At 47.4% G+C, this 18,975-nt stretch overlaps 1 pseudogene; it reads left to right on the forward strand.

Moving 5' to 3' along the window:
• LOC117438208 (breast cancer anti-estrogen resistance protein 1-like) overlaps positions 1–18,975 on the forward strand; it is a 45,769-nt pseudogene that overhangs the window by 1,350 nt on the left and 25,444 nt on the right.

Raw genomic sequence — 18,975 nt, forward strand, 5'->3', positions numbered from 1 at the left:
TTTAATAAAGTGTAAAATATAGCGTAATATACAAGGCCCAAATATAAGTCCCAAAATCAACATGATAAGCGGTCCTGCTGAAGTGGACAACAAAGTGGTTAGCCAAGGTGAAACATTAAACCAGTTTTCATACCATGACCTGCCCGCCTCACGATCTTTCTTACGTTTGGGTCTGCAAGACACATCAGTGTCCTCTCTCTGTCCCCCCAGATTTGCTGCATGCTGAATATCTGGGGAGTCATCCTCTACCTGCACCTGCCCTGGATCACTGCCCAGGCAGGAATCAGTGGGTGCTGCAGCACAGCACAGGCAGGACAGCAGCACCAAGCTCTCTGTCACTGTCGTGGTTTAAACCAAGTCCCCCAGCTCCCTGAGAGTTAGGAAGGAAAATCCAAAGAATGTAGCCCTCACGGATTGAGACAAGAACGGTTTAATAGCTAAGGCATAACACAATAATAATGATACAGCCAATAACAAGCAAAAAGAATACAACACCCCACCAGCCACCGATCCATAACCCACTCCACCCTGCCCGGCCGAGCACCGCGTGCTCCCTCCTCCATTTTCCTCTAGAGCTCCACCCCTCCAGCCCTCTCTTTCCCAGTATGCATCCTGGGCATCACATGCTATGGTATGGAATACCTCATTGCCTAGCCTGGGTCAGGTGTCCTGTCTCTCCTTCCTCCCGGCCTCCCCTCCTCCACCTGGCTGGAAAAAACCTTGAACAAAAACACCCTCAAAACATGCTCAAACCATGACAGTCACCCAAAGCACTGGGGGGCCAGTGCCAGCAGCATCAAGCATGGTGGGAGGCGGTGGATGGGGTCCTTGTGGGTCTCCAAGGGAAGGCAGGGGGGTCTATGGGGCTGGGGGGTGGATGGAGATGGACACAGGATCACAGCCCTGATGTGGCTAATCATCCTGATGTCTGCGATGGTAACCACCATCGCTGGCTTATCCATCTCTGCCATATCCACCAACGGCAAAGTGATGTCAGGTAGCATGTGTGTGTGTCCTGGCACGGCCACCACTCCTGGCATGGGCTGCAAGTTGCAGGAGGGGCCAAAAACATGTTGGGGAGGCAGCAAATGCCACAGGGTGTTCCCACCGCTTCAGTTGGTACCTATTACTTCATCTTGTAAAGGATATGAGAATGATTCATGTCAAGAACTTAGGAATCATTGTTACCAATGTACCTGTGACCAATGTACCATGTGTGGAATGTATAAAAACTACTTTGATTATAATAAATGTTGCTGTCAATATAATGAAGGGATAGAAGAAGAAACAAGGGAATAGACTAGTCCCCTCTTTAATCATTTTGGACTGTTAAAATAATAAGGGTGCTTAATGGCTTTGTTTTACTGCTTGAGTGCTTTAAGGAAGGGATTGGGTAACCCAGAGATACATCCTGTTACAGGGGTTTGTGAAACCTATGCTTTGAATAAATAACCATATAAGGAATGGAACCTATGGTGGTTAAGCTTGTGATAGACATCTTCTTGAGTTATTCTTTTTGTGTTACTGAGAAAGATTGATAACCTTTTGTAAGAAGTTTTTCAACCAGAGACAAAACCCCAGCAACCAAGGAAAATCAATAGAAAGGAACCACGTCGACATAAAGGAGAAGAAATGATTGGCTGAGACCCAGGACCACAAAAGTATAAGAGACTGAACCCCAATGACCCCGGCGTGCATCCTTGGTGGAGTGGAGACTCCCCGGCGCACCCAGAGCTGCTTGCTTATTACCTCTCAATATTAATCAATTGTAAATAAAATAATTAAATCAGACCATGGCTAAGATGGAATTTTTATAACATCATGGAGCCTTGGGCTGGAGCTGGGCTCCATCAGGCTGATCTTCACCTTCGCAAATGCAGTGGCCGTGGCCATGTGCATGGTAGGCTTTGCTGAAACTACCCAGGACCTGCTGCAGGTAAGACAGTGGCTCTGTGTGTCCCCTGGGTCCCACCTCCGTGCACAAGCAGCGTTAATTAATAATATTTACATTAACATTGAACCACTGATAATCAACCAGTGGCTGCTAAAGTCATGGTAGTCCTGGTGGTTCAGTAAGAGCAAGGTTTATTTCCATGTTGTAGACGGTTCCCTCTCCCCAGGAGCACAACTACCTCATCATGGACCCCACCAACGACATCTGCATCACTGGGGTGGTCACCACGACAGTGCTGTTGGACATCTCCCTGGATAGCATTGAGTGGGAGGCCAAGGTAACCCTCACTTCTTCCACTCGCCTAATTCCCCTGGGTTGATAAGAGCCGTCCCCACTGCCCATCAGGCACCCGAGGAGCAGAGGATGCCCGTAGCTCTACAAAAATGGGCCGGGGTTTCTCCAAACGCATTCTTCTCTCTCTCGGTGCCCAAACCCTGAGACAAGGGGGGCACAAAATCACAAAATGGAATATATAAACCTTTAGAATTAGTTTTAAGTAATGTTAAGTTTGATGGCTTTGTAACAGTAGCAATGGAAAATTACTGAGGTGCATGATACATAGAAAAAAAATAGAGTACAACTAGAGAACATACTGAGAATTCTTGTACAAGATAAATCATTGTAGTTGACATGGTTTTAAGAAAAACAGTCTAGAAGAACAGGACGCAGGGATAAGGAGTATCTGGGAATAGCAGGTGTCCAGGATGGGCTACAGTTAAACTAACTGATAAGTAGGACAGGAGGATTATTATGTCTCTGGTGCTAAGGAACCAATTAAGTTGGTATAAGCACCTACTGCGCATGCTTCAAAGGATGCCAGAAGTGATAAAGATTGTTGGGAGAAGTAAACGACCCTCAGAGACCACCACCACAATTCTGTACACATGCGGGGAACTTTCTGGAAAATGATGTTATCCATACATAACCTCATGAATATGTATGTGTGCCCAGGGACTATATAAGGATGGCTTGTGTAGCAATAGAGAGACACACGTTAGGAGGAGTTATCCCCCGTGTCTCCCGGCGCCGCAATAAAGAATACCTGCTTGTCAGCTTGAAAACTTTGTTGGCAAGTTTGTTCCTGGAGTTTTCTCCGAATCAAGACCCTCTCGCAGGACCTGAGACCCCCCATCATCCTCATCTGAGGCAACCAAGAGAACGTGCTGACCTTTAACTGCCAATAAAGCCTCCTGGATGCTAACTCAGGATGTGAATTTGTCATGCCAATTCTGATCTCGGAGCACACTTGCCTGGGGCTGAGGGAGCAGTGAAGGTGTCTGGTTGCCAGCTCTTGGGAACTGCTCATGGCATGCAGCTGCCACTCTTTTCCAAAGCCTTGTTTTGCCAATCTCAGTCTCTGTAGGCTGTATATAGATATGCAATAATGCAGGCATTGCTCTAGCCCTGGGTTTAGCCAGAGATATGCAGGTAAAGTGTGGGGTCCCATCTTGAGAGCAAGAAGGCGACAGCAAGATTTCCACTGCCCTGTGAGAGCCTAAGTAAGTGGTGCGCAGGGACTGACCCACAGCCCTGTAAAGCCACTATCTGAGGGTGAGAACTGCCCTGAGAGAGCAGTAGTGGATCAGTACTAAGCCTGCGGGTTACAGGGACCCCGCATGTCAGCTCAGGCAGGGGGGGGTTCCTGGCCCCAAAACAGGCCAAGCCCATCCGTGACAGCAGAGCTGCAATGAGATGTCATGTCAGGCTGCAGTGCCTGGCTGCAGGAGTGGGTCCAGCTCCTAATGGAGACAAAAATTAATCACCAGAACCAGGACATTCCAGGTGCAGATGGCCTAGAGCAAGGCTTATTTCTAGCAGCACAAGCCAGGCCCCCTTGTCATACTGCAAGAGAAACACACAACTTCGCTCACCTCAATGGTTACAGAATTTATTGATAATCACCACCAGGATTAGAAGTGTCAGTAGAAAAATAAAATTTAGTTTCCCATCATACAAAGATTTGTTCGTGACAGCCACAGTCGCTAGCAAGACAGAAAGTGAGGTGGGAGCTAAATCAAGAGAGCAGCACAGGGGATGCCTGTACACAGAAAGTGGGACCATGAGCCTCAATAGTGACATTTCTCCAGGGCAGGCACCTTCTCTGCAAGATGTTTTCCAGGAGGGATGGGGAGGAGAACCGAAGGAATGCAACTACCACAGGTTGAGATAAGAATAGTCCAGTAACTAAGGTATAACACAAATCACTACTGCTACCACTAATAAAAGCAATGATAGAGGAAATAAACAAGGAGAGAGAATACAATACCACCTGCTGAAAAGAGCCCAACCTGGAAGAGAGCTAACTCCCACCCTTCTGGCCAACTCCCAGTTACCTCCCCAAGCATGACATGCTGTGGTATGGAATACCTCCTTGGCCAGCTTGGATTGGGTGACCTGTCTCTGCTTCCTCCCGGCCTCCCCTCCTTCCCTGGCAGAGCAAGAGACTCACAAAGTCCTTGGACAAACCAAAACATTTGAGCAGTAACTCAAAACAGACGTGCTATCACAACGTTCCCAGCCCGAAAGTCAAAACACAGCACTGCACCAGCTACCAAGAAGGAGAAAAAATGACTGCTATTGATGAACACAGGACAGCGACACTGGTCAGGGGTTCACAGCACTGCCTGGAACACTTCAGCATTGCACTTGCATTGTCACTTGCTGAGGGGAGTAGCTTGAGAGAGGACGCCTGTAACACCGGAGCGGAGCCAGGGGAGATCAGCATCCAGGATCCTCACCACAGAGTGACAAGAGCCACTGACAAGGGAGCCTCAAGTCCTCGACAGGACTTGTCCAAGAGCCTGCAGCTCAGCTACCGCGAGGAGGTGACTCACCGGGGGCGGAGACAGGAGGAGGGGCACCAACTGTGAGTGGTTAAAAACCTAACCAGGGAGCACGGCGAACAGAGCGGGCAAACAGAGCAGGTCGAGGCAGTTTGCACGGCAGTTCACGCAGGCAGGTGAGCGGGATGGTGAGCACTCGCCGTGTGACCAGGGTCTGGTCTGGGAGCTCTGCCTTGGCTGCCCCGGTGGTGGCAAGCGTAGGCACCCAGATGGAGCCAGTAAGAGGAGAGGCTGCAGTGCAGAGCTCAGAGTGGAGAGAGTGCCTACACTGGTCTTGTGAGGGAAAGGTGCAGAATGGGCAGGGCTGCGCTCGCTGCTCCCTGATGGAGCAAGATGTCAGGGAAGCTGAGAGGAAGCAGCTCCAGGACCAAACAGCACAGGGGCCTCAAGTTTCCCCTCTAACTCATGGAGGAAAGAAGGAGGCTGTTGATCAGGGAAGCTGGGAGTTAGTAACAAAAAAAAGCAAAAAAAGGAGGAAGAGAGCAACTAAAAGCAAGGGGCTTCCTCCTAAATCTGCTGTACCCACCCAGAACCTCTTTGATGTCCTGCAGGGGGCTGATGAGGAAATGCACTTGCATCAGAAACAGTCGGCTGGTGCACTGGTACAGAAGATCTCTACTGGTGCCTCCAGGAAAAAGTGGCGGGTTGTAGTAGTAGGGGACTCTGCCTTGAAAGGGACAGAAGCGCTCATCTGTCGGCCTAACCCGGTCGCAAGGGAGGTGTGTTGCCTACCTGGGGCACGGATCAGGGATGTTGCGGAGGGGCTGCCTGCTCTAGTAAGTCCCACAGACTATTACCCGCTTCTAGTGATACATGTGGGTGCTAGGGATATAGATAGTAGTAGCCTGAGGAGTATAAAGAAGGACTACAGAGCTCTGGGAGAGGAGGTCAGGGGCTCTGGAGCTCAGATAGTCTTTTCAACAATTCTCCAAGACACAGGGGAGGACCTTCCAAAGGCAAGGAGGATTGGACAGGTTAATAAATGGTTAAAAGGGTGGAGTCATAGTCAAGGGTTTGGGTGTCTTGGACATGGGGCCCACATTTGTAGGCCAGGCCTACTGGGGGCTGGTGGAGCTGCTCTCATAAAGAAAGGGAAGAGTGGCTTTGCTGGGAGGCTTGCCAGACTTGTCAAGGATGCTTTAAACTATTTGTGTTGGGGGAGGGGAGCATCATTCCATCCCAACACACCCAGACAGTTGCCAGCACCTATAATAATTACTCTGAGCAATGTAGTAATATTCTAGCCGCTCCAGCCAATGAGCCAGCTTCATTTGGAGCTCGGATCAGATGCCTCTATACAAATGCCTGTAGCATGGGGAATAAACAAGAGGAATTAGAGATGTGGGCACATCTACAGGTCTATGATATAATAGGCATCACTGAAACAGGGTGGGATGGCTCCTTTGACTGGAGTGTTGGAATGGAAGGTTATAGGCTTTTTGGAAAAGACAGGCCTGGTAGGAGGGGAGGGGGAGTTGTCCTTTATGTTAGGGATAGGCTGGAGAGTATGGAACTCTCCCTGGGGACAGGTGATCAGTTAACAGAAAGTTTGAGGGTCAGGGTTAAGGGGAAATCGGTGACGAGACACATTACTGTGGGGATATGTTACAGACCGCCTGATCAAGAGGAACCTGTGGATGAAGAACTCTACAGACAAATAAGAAAAGCCTCACACTCGCAGGCCCTTGTTCTCATGGGGGACTTCAACCACCCTGACATCTGTTGGGGCGACGGTACGGCCCGGCACAAGCAATCCAGGAGGTTTCTCGATTGTGTGGAAGACAACTTCCTTCTGCAAGCAATAAAGGAGCCAACGAGGAGAGGTGCCATGCTTGACCTCGTGCTCACCAAGAGGGAAGGGCTCGTTGGAAATGTGACTCTCCAGGGAAGTCTTGGATGCAGTGATCATGAGATGGTCTAATTTGAGGTCCTCAAGACAGTGAGAAGAGCGTGCAGTAAGCTCACTGCCCAGGACTTCAAGAGAGCAGACTTTGGGCTCTTCAGGAACCTGCTTAGCAAGGTTCCATGGGATACAGCCCTTGAGGAAAAGGGGGGCCCAAGACTCTTGGTTAATATTCAAGGCTCACCTGCTACAAGCTCAGGAGTGTTGCATCCCGACTAGAAGGAAGTGCAGCAGGAGGGCCAGGAGACCTCCTTGAATGGATAAGGAGCTGCTGAGAAAAATTCACAGGAAAAAAGAGGCTTATAAAAGGTGGAAGCAAGGACAGGTGGCCTGGGATGAATACAGGGATGTTGTCCGGGTAGTTAGGGACCAAGTTAGGAAAGCTAAGGCCCAACTGGAGCTAAACTTGGCAAGGAATGTTAAACATAATAGGAAGGGATTTTAGAGGTATGTAGCGGCTAAAAAACAGACTAAGGACAATGTAGGCCCCCTCCGGAAACTTTCGGGAGAACTGGCTACCCAGGACTTGGAGAAGGCTGAGGTTCTGATTGGCTTCTTTGCCTCGGTCTTCACTGGCAAAGGCTCTGACTGCAGCACCCAAGTCTTGGAAGGCGGATGCAGGGACTGTGAAAACCTAGACCTTGGGCCCACTGTACGTGAGGATCTGGTTCAAGATCATCTTAAGAACCTGAATGTACACAAGTCCACGGGCCCTGATGATATCTGTCCATGGGTCCTGAAGGAGCTGGCGAATGAAGTTCCAAAGCCACTGGCCATCATATTTGAAAAATCATGGCAGTCAGGTGAAGTTCCTGATGACTGGAAAAAGGGAAATATAACCCCCATTTTCAAGAAGGGAAAATGGATGACCCGGGGAATTACAGACCAGTCAGTCTCACCTCTGTGCCTGGCAAAATCTGGGAGCAGATTCTCTTGGAAGGCATGCTAGGGCACATGAAAAACAACAAGGTGCTTGATGACAGCCAGCATGGCTTCACTAGGGGGAAATCCTGTCTGACCAATTTGGTGGCCTTCCATGAGGGGGCTACAGAACTGATGGACAGGGGTGGAGCAGTTGACGTCATCTACCTGGACTTCTGCAAAGCGTTCGACACTGTCCCACATGACATCCTTGTCTCTAAATTGGAGTGTCATCAATTTGATAGGTGGACCACTCGGTGGATAAAGAACTGGCTGGATGGTCGCACTCAAAGAGTTGTGGTCAACAGTTCAATGTCCGGCTGGAGACCAGTAACGAGTGGTGTCCCTCAGGGATCGATGTTGAGACCGGTCTTGTTTAACATCTTTGTAGGTGCCATGGACAGTGGGATTGAGTGTGCCCTCAGCAAGTTTGCCGATGACACCCAGCTGTGTGGTTCTGTTGATACGCTAGAGGGAAGGAATGCCATTCAGAGGGACCTTGACACACTTGTGAGGTGGGCTGATGCCAACCTCATGAAGTTTAACCATGCCAAGTGCAAGGTCCTACACCTGGATCGGAGCAATCCCAGGCACAGCTACAGGTTGGGCAATAAGGAAATTCATGGTAGTCCTGCGGAGAAGGACTTGAGGGTGTTGGTCAATGAGAAAATGAACATGAGCCAGGAGTGTGCACTCACAGCCCAGAAAGCCAACTGTATTTTGGGCTGCATCAAAAGAAGCGTCACCAGCAGGTCGAAGGAGGTGATCCTGCCCCTCTGCTCTGCTCTCGTGAAGCCTCACTTGGAGTATTGTGTGCAGTTCTGGTGTCCTCAACATAAAAAGGACATGGAACTGTTGGAACAAGTCCAGAGGAGGGCCACGAGGATGATCAGGGGTCTGGGGCACCTCTCATATGAAGACAGGCTGAGAAAGTTGGGGCTGTTCAGCCTGGAGAAGAGAAGGCTGCGTGGAGTCCTCATAGCAGCCTTCCAGTATCTGAAGGGGCCTACAGGGATGCTGGGGAGGGACTATTCATTAGGGACTGTAGTGATAGGACAAGGGGTAATGGGTTGAAACTTAAACAGAAGAGGTTTACACTGGATATAAGGAACAAATTCTTTACTGTTAGGGTGGTGAGATACTGGAATGGCTTGCCCAGGGAGGTGGTGAATGCTCCATCCCTGGCAGTGTTCAAGACCAGGTTGGATGAAGCCTTGGGTGATATGGTCTAGTGTGAGGTGTCCCTGCCCATGGCAGGGGTGGTGGAACGAGATGATCTTAAGGTCCTTTCCAACCCTAACTATTCTATGATTCTGTGACAGGTTTACAACTCTTTGAAGTTTTGGGCAAGCTTGAGCAAAGTCTATTGCCACCTGCTGAAAACTGAAGGGATTTTTCTGCTCACTTAACTCAGGATAAAGGAATATAAAGGGGAGACCAAGCTGATGCAGTGAGAGGGGAGGAAGCTGTTGGCATTGGTTCAAGACTACTTCTTGCTCTTTGGATCTTATTTTATTGGACAGGGAGGTGGGGAAGGCAGCCAGGGGAGCTGTGAGTACCAAAGAACACACCCCCAGTCCTAATCCCTGTCAAGACAAGTCAGCAGCTGATTGTTCACCTCCTAAGCCCTGAAAATTTCACAGCGCCTGACAGAGAGAGGTGCCACTGGATCCAACCACTCAACTTCCAAACAATGGCCAAGCTGTCAACTCTTCAAGTAAAGCAGACCCCTTCCCTCTCCCCAAAACAGACTTCAGAAGATCAGAATGAGTAGAAACCAAGAGGGTTTCTGTTCACCCAGCACCAAGTGATTTTATTAAGCAATTTTTGTTCATAACAGCCCAGATTTTCATCCTGTGTGCCTCAGCCCCATTGCTGCAGAGAAACCAGCCTTGTGCCATCACACGTGGCACACTGAATGTGCTTTCCCAGTTGCCATCAGCTTAGTACTTGATGACAGGGTGGGGGAAAGGGGAGCACAGCAAGTGCTCAGGACACTGGTTTCTAGCCTCACCTGAAAGGTAAGGCCAGACCTGCCCAGCCCAAGTCCCATGAGAGACTTTTAATCCACCCAGGGAAACAAAGAATAATTCATGTGAATTAAACCAGAAACTCTGGACACATGCTGTGTGCGCAGCCATTTGAAATGGGGAGGGGAAAAGACATCTAGAGAGATCATTAGTCCTGCTTTTTTATTTGGGCAGAAGCAAAGAGGAAAGTAGAGGCCCAACCTTCCTCTGGTGGATGCCGCAGTAAGAAGACAGGCTCTCTACAAGCAGTGCAGCACAGCACATGGGGCCCTCTGGAGATCCAGGACTTAGAATTTGTTGCACCATCTGGACCTCATGCACCTAAGGAGAAGGATTCACATTAAAGCCTTCCCTAAGTGCACAGCTTTATTCCCTGAATTAACATAGGATAAAAATTAGGGTAATCTCAGTAAGTAGCTCCTGAAAAACACCTCTCACCATCAGCTGCCAACATACAGCACCTAAGAAATTGGTACGTAGAAAGAAATTCTTCATGATACACAGAGTGCCCTGCTGAGGGTTATTTCAGCAGAGAGGACACATGGCTCATGGAGGATAACTGGCTTTATGAAATGTTGCAGGTACAACAGGCAAGCTGATTTGGAAACCAGAGTTCAGCAAAAACACGGATAGGAAGTGTGATCCGCAAGGCTGGATACAGATTACGCCTTCCCTCAGCAGCCCATGCCATGCCAGATGGCAATAACCTAAGGACCCCAGCAGAGCCATAGGACTGGCTACACTAACCCCCCATCCTTGGGACTCAACCTCAGCTTCACCAAGGCTCCCAAAAAACCAAGCCCCCAGGGAGTACCCAGCCAGCTACCAAAGTGCCCCAGCCATGTGGCGTGTCTCCTGGCAAAAGGGCAGATCTAAGAACTAGTTAAAAGTCACTTAAAAACAAACCAAACTAAACCAATTAATTATGGGAGACCACACTGCCTGCTGGTAAGGGTTGGGCTGGGACATTGGAATCACTGGGAATCCTCCCAGGAGCCTTGCAGGAATCCCACCTGGCACCACACTGTGGGCTGGCTGCCTCCTCACCCAGGAAGCCCCAAATCCCAACAACCCAGTGTCAACCAGCACAGTCGCCTAAGAAGCAGTGTACTGAGTTTTATATAAGCTGGCCAGCAATGTTTCCATGTCAGCAAAGACACCCAGTTCTACCACAACACTGTAAACATGATCAGCAAGTAAAAGGAGAATGAAGAAGTTTAAAACCATGAGTCTTCTTCAGAGCCTAAGAAGCAACAGTGCACACTCACACACATGCCCTGGGCTTCCCACTGTGGGCAGTGGGGTGTAGTGCCCCATCAGCTGTGCTCTGCCTTTCAGGCAGAAGGTACACAGTGCCTGAAGGGCTTCACTGTAATAAAATTCACAAAGATAGCAATCCTTTTTACATCAGTTATTTCCCCCACTTCAGCATTCATAGTCACGGTTCTCAATAAATTTGCACTTTCATCTGTCCAAAATAATGTTTCCTTTTGCTGCTTTCAAATTCATTATGAGCAAGAGCTGGTATTCAGGCTAGGAAGAAAACAAATTCATTTTCTCATTTAAAAAAAAAAAATCACATTAGAAGAATTCACTGCAAACAAAGCAGCAAGAGGTCAAAGCATTAAGTGAGCTCCAAAGGCATCACTTTACTCTGTAGCACTGGTTCTACCCCACAACAGCTAGTGTCATCTCTTAGCTACATCCTGTTGCTACAGTTCATCCCTGGTAAAAGGTAGATGGGCCTCCTCCTCCAGAAACCATTTAGTTTCCTATCCTCCAGAGAAATAAAGTTTCACTTGGCACTTGTTACAAAAAAGTAACAACATTCACAATTTTTAGCTTAAGCCAAACTGGAGGCAGGAGGAGGCCCTTGGGTATCATTTATCCAGCAGAGAAAGCACACATCCAGGCACACCTCCTGTTGTGCTCCTTCTGATCTGTTTCAGAGGTGGCATAGGCAGCAAATCATTTGCTCTTCCATTGATTTGGGATCTCTAGCACCTGAGAAAGAGCTAGAGAGTGGATAAAATGCGTAGAAATTAAACCACCACCATGCAGAATATCTGACCCACTCCCAAAATGAGGGCTTCAAAGGGAATAATTTTTTTCCCTGCAGCTCTGTAAACTCCAGCAATGGCAGCACCTGTAGAGAGGGGAAAAGCCAAAACATGAGTATGGCAGCACATTAGACACATGCTGTCATACCACAGGGATGAAGAGGGAAGTGTTGGAGGATGTGAGACTGGGGCAAAGAACAAGGGGTAGAGGGCTGGCAGAAGCATGGACTGGGTTTGGCATGATAAACCTCAGCCAGTAACCAACACATGCTGGTGGGAACAAGTAAATTGGTGGTGAAGCTCTGCTGAGGCCTGCAGAAGGTATGGAGATTGGGGTGGGTTTGGACATACTGTTGTCACAAGATCCTCTACACCACAGACCACAGACTGCAAATATTACCAAGTTCTGGGCACAGACACCAAACTTGTATATGGTTTTTCTCTGAGTGCTCAGAAACTCGAAAGACCACCTGGCTCTGCACCTGACAGGCATGTTTGAAAGCTCTGACAAAGGGCTTGATGTTGGTATGGTCCAACTCTTTCAAACATAGAATCATAGTTTGAAACAAGTCCAGAGGAGGGCCATGAGGATGATCAAGGGACTGGAGCACCTCCTGTATGAAGACAGGCTGAGAAAGTTGGGCTTGTTCAGCCTGGAGAAGAGAAGGCTGAGTGGAGACCTCATAGCAGCCTTCCAGTATCTGAAGGGGGGGTATAAGGATGCTGGGGAGGGACTCTTCGTTAAGGACTGTAGTGATAGGACAAGGGGTAATGGGTTAAAACTTAAACAGGGTGTCATGGGTTCAGCCGTGGCAGTCATTTTTCTCCTTCTTGTAGCTGGTGCAGTGCTGTGTTTTGACTTCTGGGCTGGGAACAGTTGCTTGATAGCGAGCATGTTTTGAGGGTGTTTTTGTTCAAGGCTTTTTCTGAGCACGTGCTCCAGCCAGGTGGAGGAGGGGAGGCCGGGAGGAAGGAGAGACAGGACACCTGACCCAGGCTAGCCAATGAGGTATTCCATACCATAGCACGTGATGCCCAGGATGCAACTGGGAGAGAGCTGGAAGGGTGGAGCTCTGGAGGAAAATGGAGGAGGGAGCACGTGGTGCTTGGCCGGGCAGGGTGGAGTGAGTTATGGATCGGTGGCTGGTGGGGTGTTGTATTCTTTTCGCTTGTTTGCTGTATCATTATTATTTGTAGTAGTAATGGCAGTAGTGATTTTGGTTGTGCCTTAGCAATTAAACCGTTCTTATCTCAATCCGTGAGGGCTACATTCTTTGGATTCTCCTTCCGAACTCTCCGGGAGTTGGGGGACTTGGTTTAAACCACAACAGTTTTTGGCGCCCAACGTGGGGCCCGAGGGTTTGAGATAAGAACAGATCTGAGCAGATTTATGGTCTCTTGTCACAATGCTGATTTATTGGCTCTTAGAGTTTTTTCTCTGGATCTCACAGTTTCAGGATTTTGTCAGGTACTTTGAGTATGGATTAGCTGCGTTCATGTTTATCAATCATGGGGCTTGGGCTGAAGTTTTTGTTTCACTGTACTTTATGTCAGAGGCTTGTAATATGGTGTGGCTCCGGCAGCAGGGGGGGATGGACGTGGCCGTGGACATGGACTTGTACCAGGCCGTCCCGCTGCTCTTCGCCGTCCTTGCCCTTGTCCTCGCCTCCGTCTGCGTGCGGCTGCGTGAAACCAGGAAGGAGCGGCCCCGGGAGCTGCCGGCAGCTGAGGCTGCCAGGGAGAGCGACACGGGGAGCCAAATGGCTGTGGCAGAGCAGCGTGAGGAGGCGGAAAAGGAGCAAGGGGAAGCGGTAGCTGAGCAGCGGGACCAGGCAGCGGGGGAGGTGAGTCCCGCGGTTGTTCCCAACCCCCCAACGGCCGAGAGTGTCCCCCGGAAGTCACCCACCGAGCCCCAGCAGGATGCAGGAGACCACGCAGCACTTCGCAGCAAGGCAGAGAAGGAAGATCCGGACTCAGGAGAAGAGAAGCTGGTGGTGGGAGAACTGGCAAGCAGGGCAGCTACATCAGCCCCGATCCCAAAAGTTAAGCAGAGTCAGTTTTGGGTCTTGTCTAAGGTTAGACAAGTACATAGGAGCACCAGGAGACTGTCCCCAAGGCTGGACAGTCATGAGTGGGCATGTGGGACAGTATGGCCAAGTATCTGGTCCACTGGGCCCCTCCAGTGCTTTAGAAGCATTAGAAGTGGAAGGCAGCTGTATGGAGTCCCCAGCAGCAAGCTGTAGAACTGCTGAAGGGGACGGTGAATGATTTTGAGCCTGGTGGACCCAGATATTTCAGGCCATCATTCCAGAGATGCAACATAGAGATGTCTCATGATCGAGGGGTGGACTTAACAAGTATCAAAAATTACACTTATTGGATTATTTAGATTACTGTTTTCAGTTCGCCCTACTACTATTCCGTCTTTTCCCACGGATTGCACTTTCAATCACCGTTCCTTCGCCTTCATTTTAGGATCATAATAGATTATCTTGTCTTTAATATTATATCTGGCATACTCTGTATTGTTATGGGTACACATCTCAAGTGAGGTTCCACTGCACTGATAATGGGTATGACAGATTAAAGTTTGCGTAGTCAAGTGCCCACTCAAAGTAGTCTTTATACATTCCGTGCAATCGGAGGAAGCTCGTACTCGTGATAGGGACAGTAGCCATAAGATGATCAGAGGTCCAGTATGACATATACCTCCACCCCTCCGGCCTGTGAGGTTGCTGCCCACAGCCGAATTATGTTTTTGCTTCTTGGTGGCAGGCATAGAGGCCAACCTGGGCTTGCCCTCGGCCATCTTATTTCTTCACATTCAATTTTTACACAAACTTTATTCACAGACCCTTATAGTAAATATCTATTTGTCTTTAGTTACCTCCCACTCCGATGGTACCAATAACTCCCAGTCACAAAACAGAGTAAGCAGTCAGCACTCAGTATTAGTTGTCTATTCTGCTGACTAGTCAGAACACCCCAATTATATAGATTCGCACTTAGCCTTTTGTCTCATACCTTGGTGTAGACTCTCATACCTCAATTACAGAATCATAAGCCTAAGCAAGTTCCCTATATATATATCTCTCTGATTAATTTAATCCAGATCCCCTAACTTGAGGAATATTATCTCCCCAGGAGGAGAATCAGAGTTTCCTCGGGGTATTTCACAAGGGAATTTGAAACTTTGTGTTTGCAAGTTATTACATATATATATATATCTTACTACATGGTCCTCTTCTTGAGAGTCAGTTTGGTGTCACCTGGCGCAGATATGACAGTCCACTCCATAGGTTCTTCCACTGGTCTTTTAATCCTGCTCGCATGGGTCCATCATCTTTCTCTGGTCCGGATCGCAGCCTCCGTTGTCAGCAATACCTGAAAGGGACCTTCCCATTTTGGAGTGAAAGATTGCTCACTCCAGGTCTTAATCAATATACACTCCCCGGGATGAATGTTATGAATTTTAAAGTCCAGACGTGTTGACTGGGGAATCCATCCTTTTAATCTTAAATGTTCCAGAGTCTGAGCTATTGTGGTGATATATCTTCTGATACTCGCCTCCTCCCTCATAAGTAGCAGTCTCCTTTTGGGTTGTCATAAAAGGTAATCCAAACATCATTTCATAAGGAGATACCCCTTAGTCCGATCTGGGCTGTGTTCGATCTCGTAACAATGCTAAAGGTAGACACTTTACCCAGGACATCTGGGTCTCAATCATTAGCTTAGTTAATGTTTTTTTTTTTTTTAAGGTTTGATTCATTCTTTCCACTCTTCCCGAGCTTTGAGGATGCCATGGGGTGTGTAATTCCCATTTTATTCCCAAGGCTTGGGTTATTTGCTGTACAATTTTTGAGGTAAAATGTGTCCCCCTATCCGAATTAATTCTGCTGATCATCCCATATCTAGGGATAACTATTTCCAAAAGAGTTTTTGATATTATGTTTGTCGTAGCCCTGACAACTGGAATTGCTTCTACCCAATGAGTTAAGTGATCCGTTATTGCTAACAGGAACTTCCACCTCTGCACAGGAGGGAGTTCAGTAAAATCTATTTGGATGCTCTGGAAGGGTCGCATTGCCAATTCACGTCCCCCTGAGGTAGTTTTTCTTACAATCTTTTTATTCACTCTTTGACAAGTCATGCATTTATCAGTTATTTGTTTTGCTAACCCAAAAATTCCAATACATCCATACTCCTTTAAAAAGTGGTCACACAGGGCCTCTGTACCCCAGTGAGTCTCTTGGTGTATGTTTTCTAATATCTGTTTAGTCAATGGCTTATTAAGGAGTTGTCTCCTGTCAGGGAGTCTCCATTTCCCATGTTGATCTTGTTCTCCTCCTATTTTATTTAACTCTTTCTTTTCTGACTCACTGAATTTTGGAATCTCCAATTCCTGTTCCTCAGGTACCAGAACAAACATGACTCTCTCAATTCCATTTTTTGCTGCATCTCTAGCTTGTTGGTCTGTTAGATTATTTCCCCTTATTTCAAGTGTCATTCCTCTCTGATGTCCTCTAACATGCACTATAGCTATTTCTTCAGGTAACTTTAATACTTCCAAGACTTCCAGGATAAGTCCTCAATGAATCAACCCCTTCCCTTTCGAATTTAAAAGTCCTCATTCTTTGCAATTTTTCCAAAGGTGTGCAGTATACCAAATGCTTATTTTGAGTCAGTATAAATAGTTCCCTTCCTATGCACTAGGTATTCTAAAGCTCTTTTCAGAGCATATTGCTCACACATTTGAGCAGACCAATCTGAGGGTAATTTCCCTCTTTCAATGATTTGCATCTTTTCTCTGTTAACTAGTGCATACCTTGACATCCTTTTCCCCTGCAGATATTTAGACAATCCATCCACATAAATTCCTTCACCCTCTGGGAGAGCCTGTACCATTAAATCCTCCCGAATCTTGATCTGGCATTTTATGACTTCTGAATAGTTATGGGTTAAACCTTCTTTTTGCTTCCCATATAAGAACTGAGCTGGGTTTAGACTTTTGTCCACCATTAATGTAAAATCATCATTATTAATTAATATCACTTCATACAAATAAAAGGATTTGTCCAGTGAGGGTCCAGCAAGCCCTCAGTCCCGTCCGTGAACATGTCTGTTCCCACTTGTCTGCCTGCCCCAGCACCCACCCCATGCTCAAACACAGGAGCTGCTCGAGCTCCCCTCCTTTCCCCCTTGGTTTTCCCTTTTGTTTTTTTTTTTTTCCTCACAGTTGCTCACCCTGCTCTGCAGGGGCTGCAGATGCCTCTGCAACAGCACTGCTGGTTTGACCCTTTCTTAAGTCGGAATGTGCATCTGCCGCTTGGTGCCAGTGACAGTGATCTCTTGCTCCTTATCAATATCAGATAGGACAGATGCAGAGGGTGCTTTCCCTTGGAGATATCCATGATACATAATTTTTCAACCTATTTTTCTGATTACTCTGGGTTCGGTTTGGTTGGTTTTTTTTTTTTCAGCTTTAAACACTTTTCCCCAATATCACAGGCTGAACAGCATCTCTCCAGCTTAGCTTTCTGTTTTTCCCTGTCCTTTTCCACAGCCAAAATTAAGGGACCTGGCTGAGCTATATCAATTTTGTATTAAATCTGTCATGTTGGGCGGTTTCTTAAAGTGAAAAAAAAAACCATAATTGGGTACATCACTTCATCCCATTTTCCTTATCGCTTTAAGAACAACATCAATTGTCATTGAAAGACCACTTTTCCCCATCTTTCTATTTATATAAAAGGCTACCATTGATTACAATATTTGATCGTAGTCTTACTCACATTTTCTCCCAGTGGCACTCCCCTTATATCTTTCCAATGAGCTAAAATGCAAACTAACAGGCTCTTTCTGAGAATTCCCCCACTCTGTTGTCCTCCCATTGTAATCCTTAAAAGATATATGATACAGTTAGATCTACAACAATAACATTTTACCCAGAGTAAAAGGTATAACGAAGTGCTGCACCCACAACGGATACACCTGAATTCCAAGCAGTTCTGTGAATAAACCTCTTGTCTCTGACCAAAAGAGAGAATATATTGTGACCAAGCAGAACACTTAGCTTGGATATACAAACTACTGTGATGACAGAACTGGCTCAAGCCCTACACCAGGGAGCTTGAGCACTACTTTGACAGTTAACCCCTATATTGCTCTACTGGTTTTTTTTTTTTTACAAGTTTCCATAAATTACTCGTTAACACACCAAAAATCCTGATCAGATCTTCCCACACTTATTCTCACAAAGAAAACATACAAAGACAAAAACTGGTTTACACACAAGACTACAGTGGACAAGACACCAAAACTCAACAATAGGTTCAATTTCAAAGCACATATACACTTCGTCCGTCTCCAGCCACTCTTCTCACGGGGAACACAGAAATGCGAATCAGGACTCCATACTTGCGTGGTAGCTTTGCCACGTCTCACTCACACAAAACATTCATTGACGCTAGGGCCCATCTCTCAGTCACTTCACACAGAATGTCGTCTAAGCCAATAATTGTTAACACATAAATCTCAAGCCATTGTTTACCTGCCAAAGGTTCATAAAGCTATTAGTACAATTACCCTTGTCCTTGAGGTGAGCATCCATGCTCTTTACCTCGTGTAGGATGTCTTCTTACAACTTACAGGTATCCCCTTTACCTGATATTCCCCAGGAGGTACACCCCTCTTGTCTCTCCTACCTGGACCATATTCCCTGTTAGCTAACATAATCCCCAGTGGACTGTCCGGGGGTATTTCGGCCGGCATTTCCTTGCTCCCTTTCTTTCCTGGGACTTGGCTTACCTGCCCCTTGTCCCATACTTATACCTTGGGGGGTGTTTCAGTCTTTCTTACTAATTCACTTCGTCTCTTTATCAGCCAATTCCCTCACAGGAGATTGGAATCACGGTTAAAAAGACTATGCACTCGCTTCACAGATCCCAAATATCCTGGCCCATGCCTTCACAGATCCAGGCTATCCAGTCTGTGTCTCATTAGCACACAAATCACCATTCACTTCGTCTCTTCACCGGCCAATTCCCTCACTGGAGATTGGAACCGCGGTTAGAAAGGCTCCGCACTCGCTTCACAGATCCAGGATACCTGGTCCGTGTCTCATTCACACACCGATCACCCCCAAACTGCCCAACCGAACAATACTTACAGTCCGTTTTCTTGTCCGGATCTTCGTGCACGTGAATTACAGGCGACCGCAGTTTTCCCAGGAGCCCTTCCCTGCTTTTGCTTTATGAGTCCCCTT

This window comes from Melopsittacus undulatus (genome assembly GCF_012275295.1).
Source record: "Melopsittacus undulatus isolate bMelUnd1 chromosome W unlocalized genomic scaffold, bMelUnd1.mat.Z SUPER_W_unloc_2, whole genome shotgun sequence".
Lineage (NCBI taxonomy): Eukaryota > Metazoa > Chordata > Aves > Psittaciformes > Psittaculidae > Melopsittacus > Melopsittacus undulatus.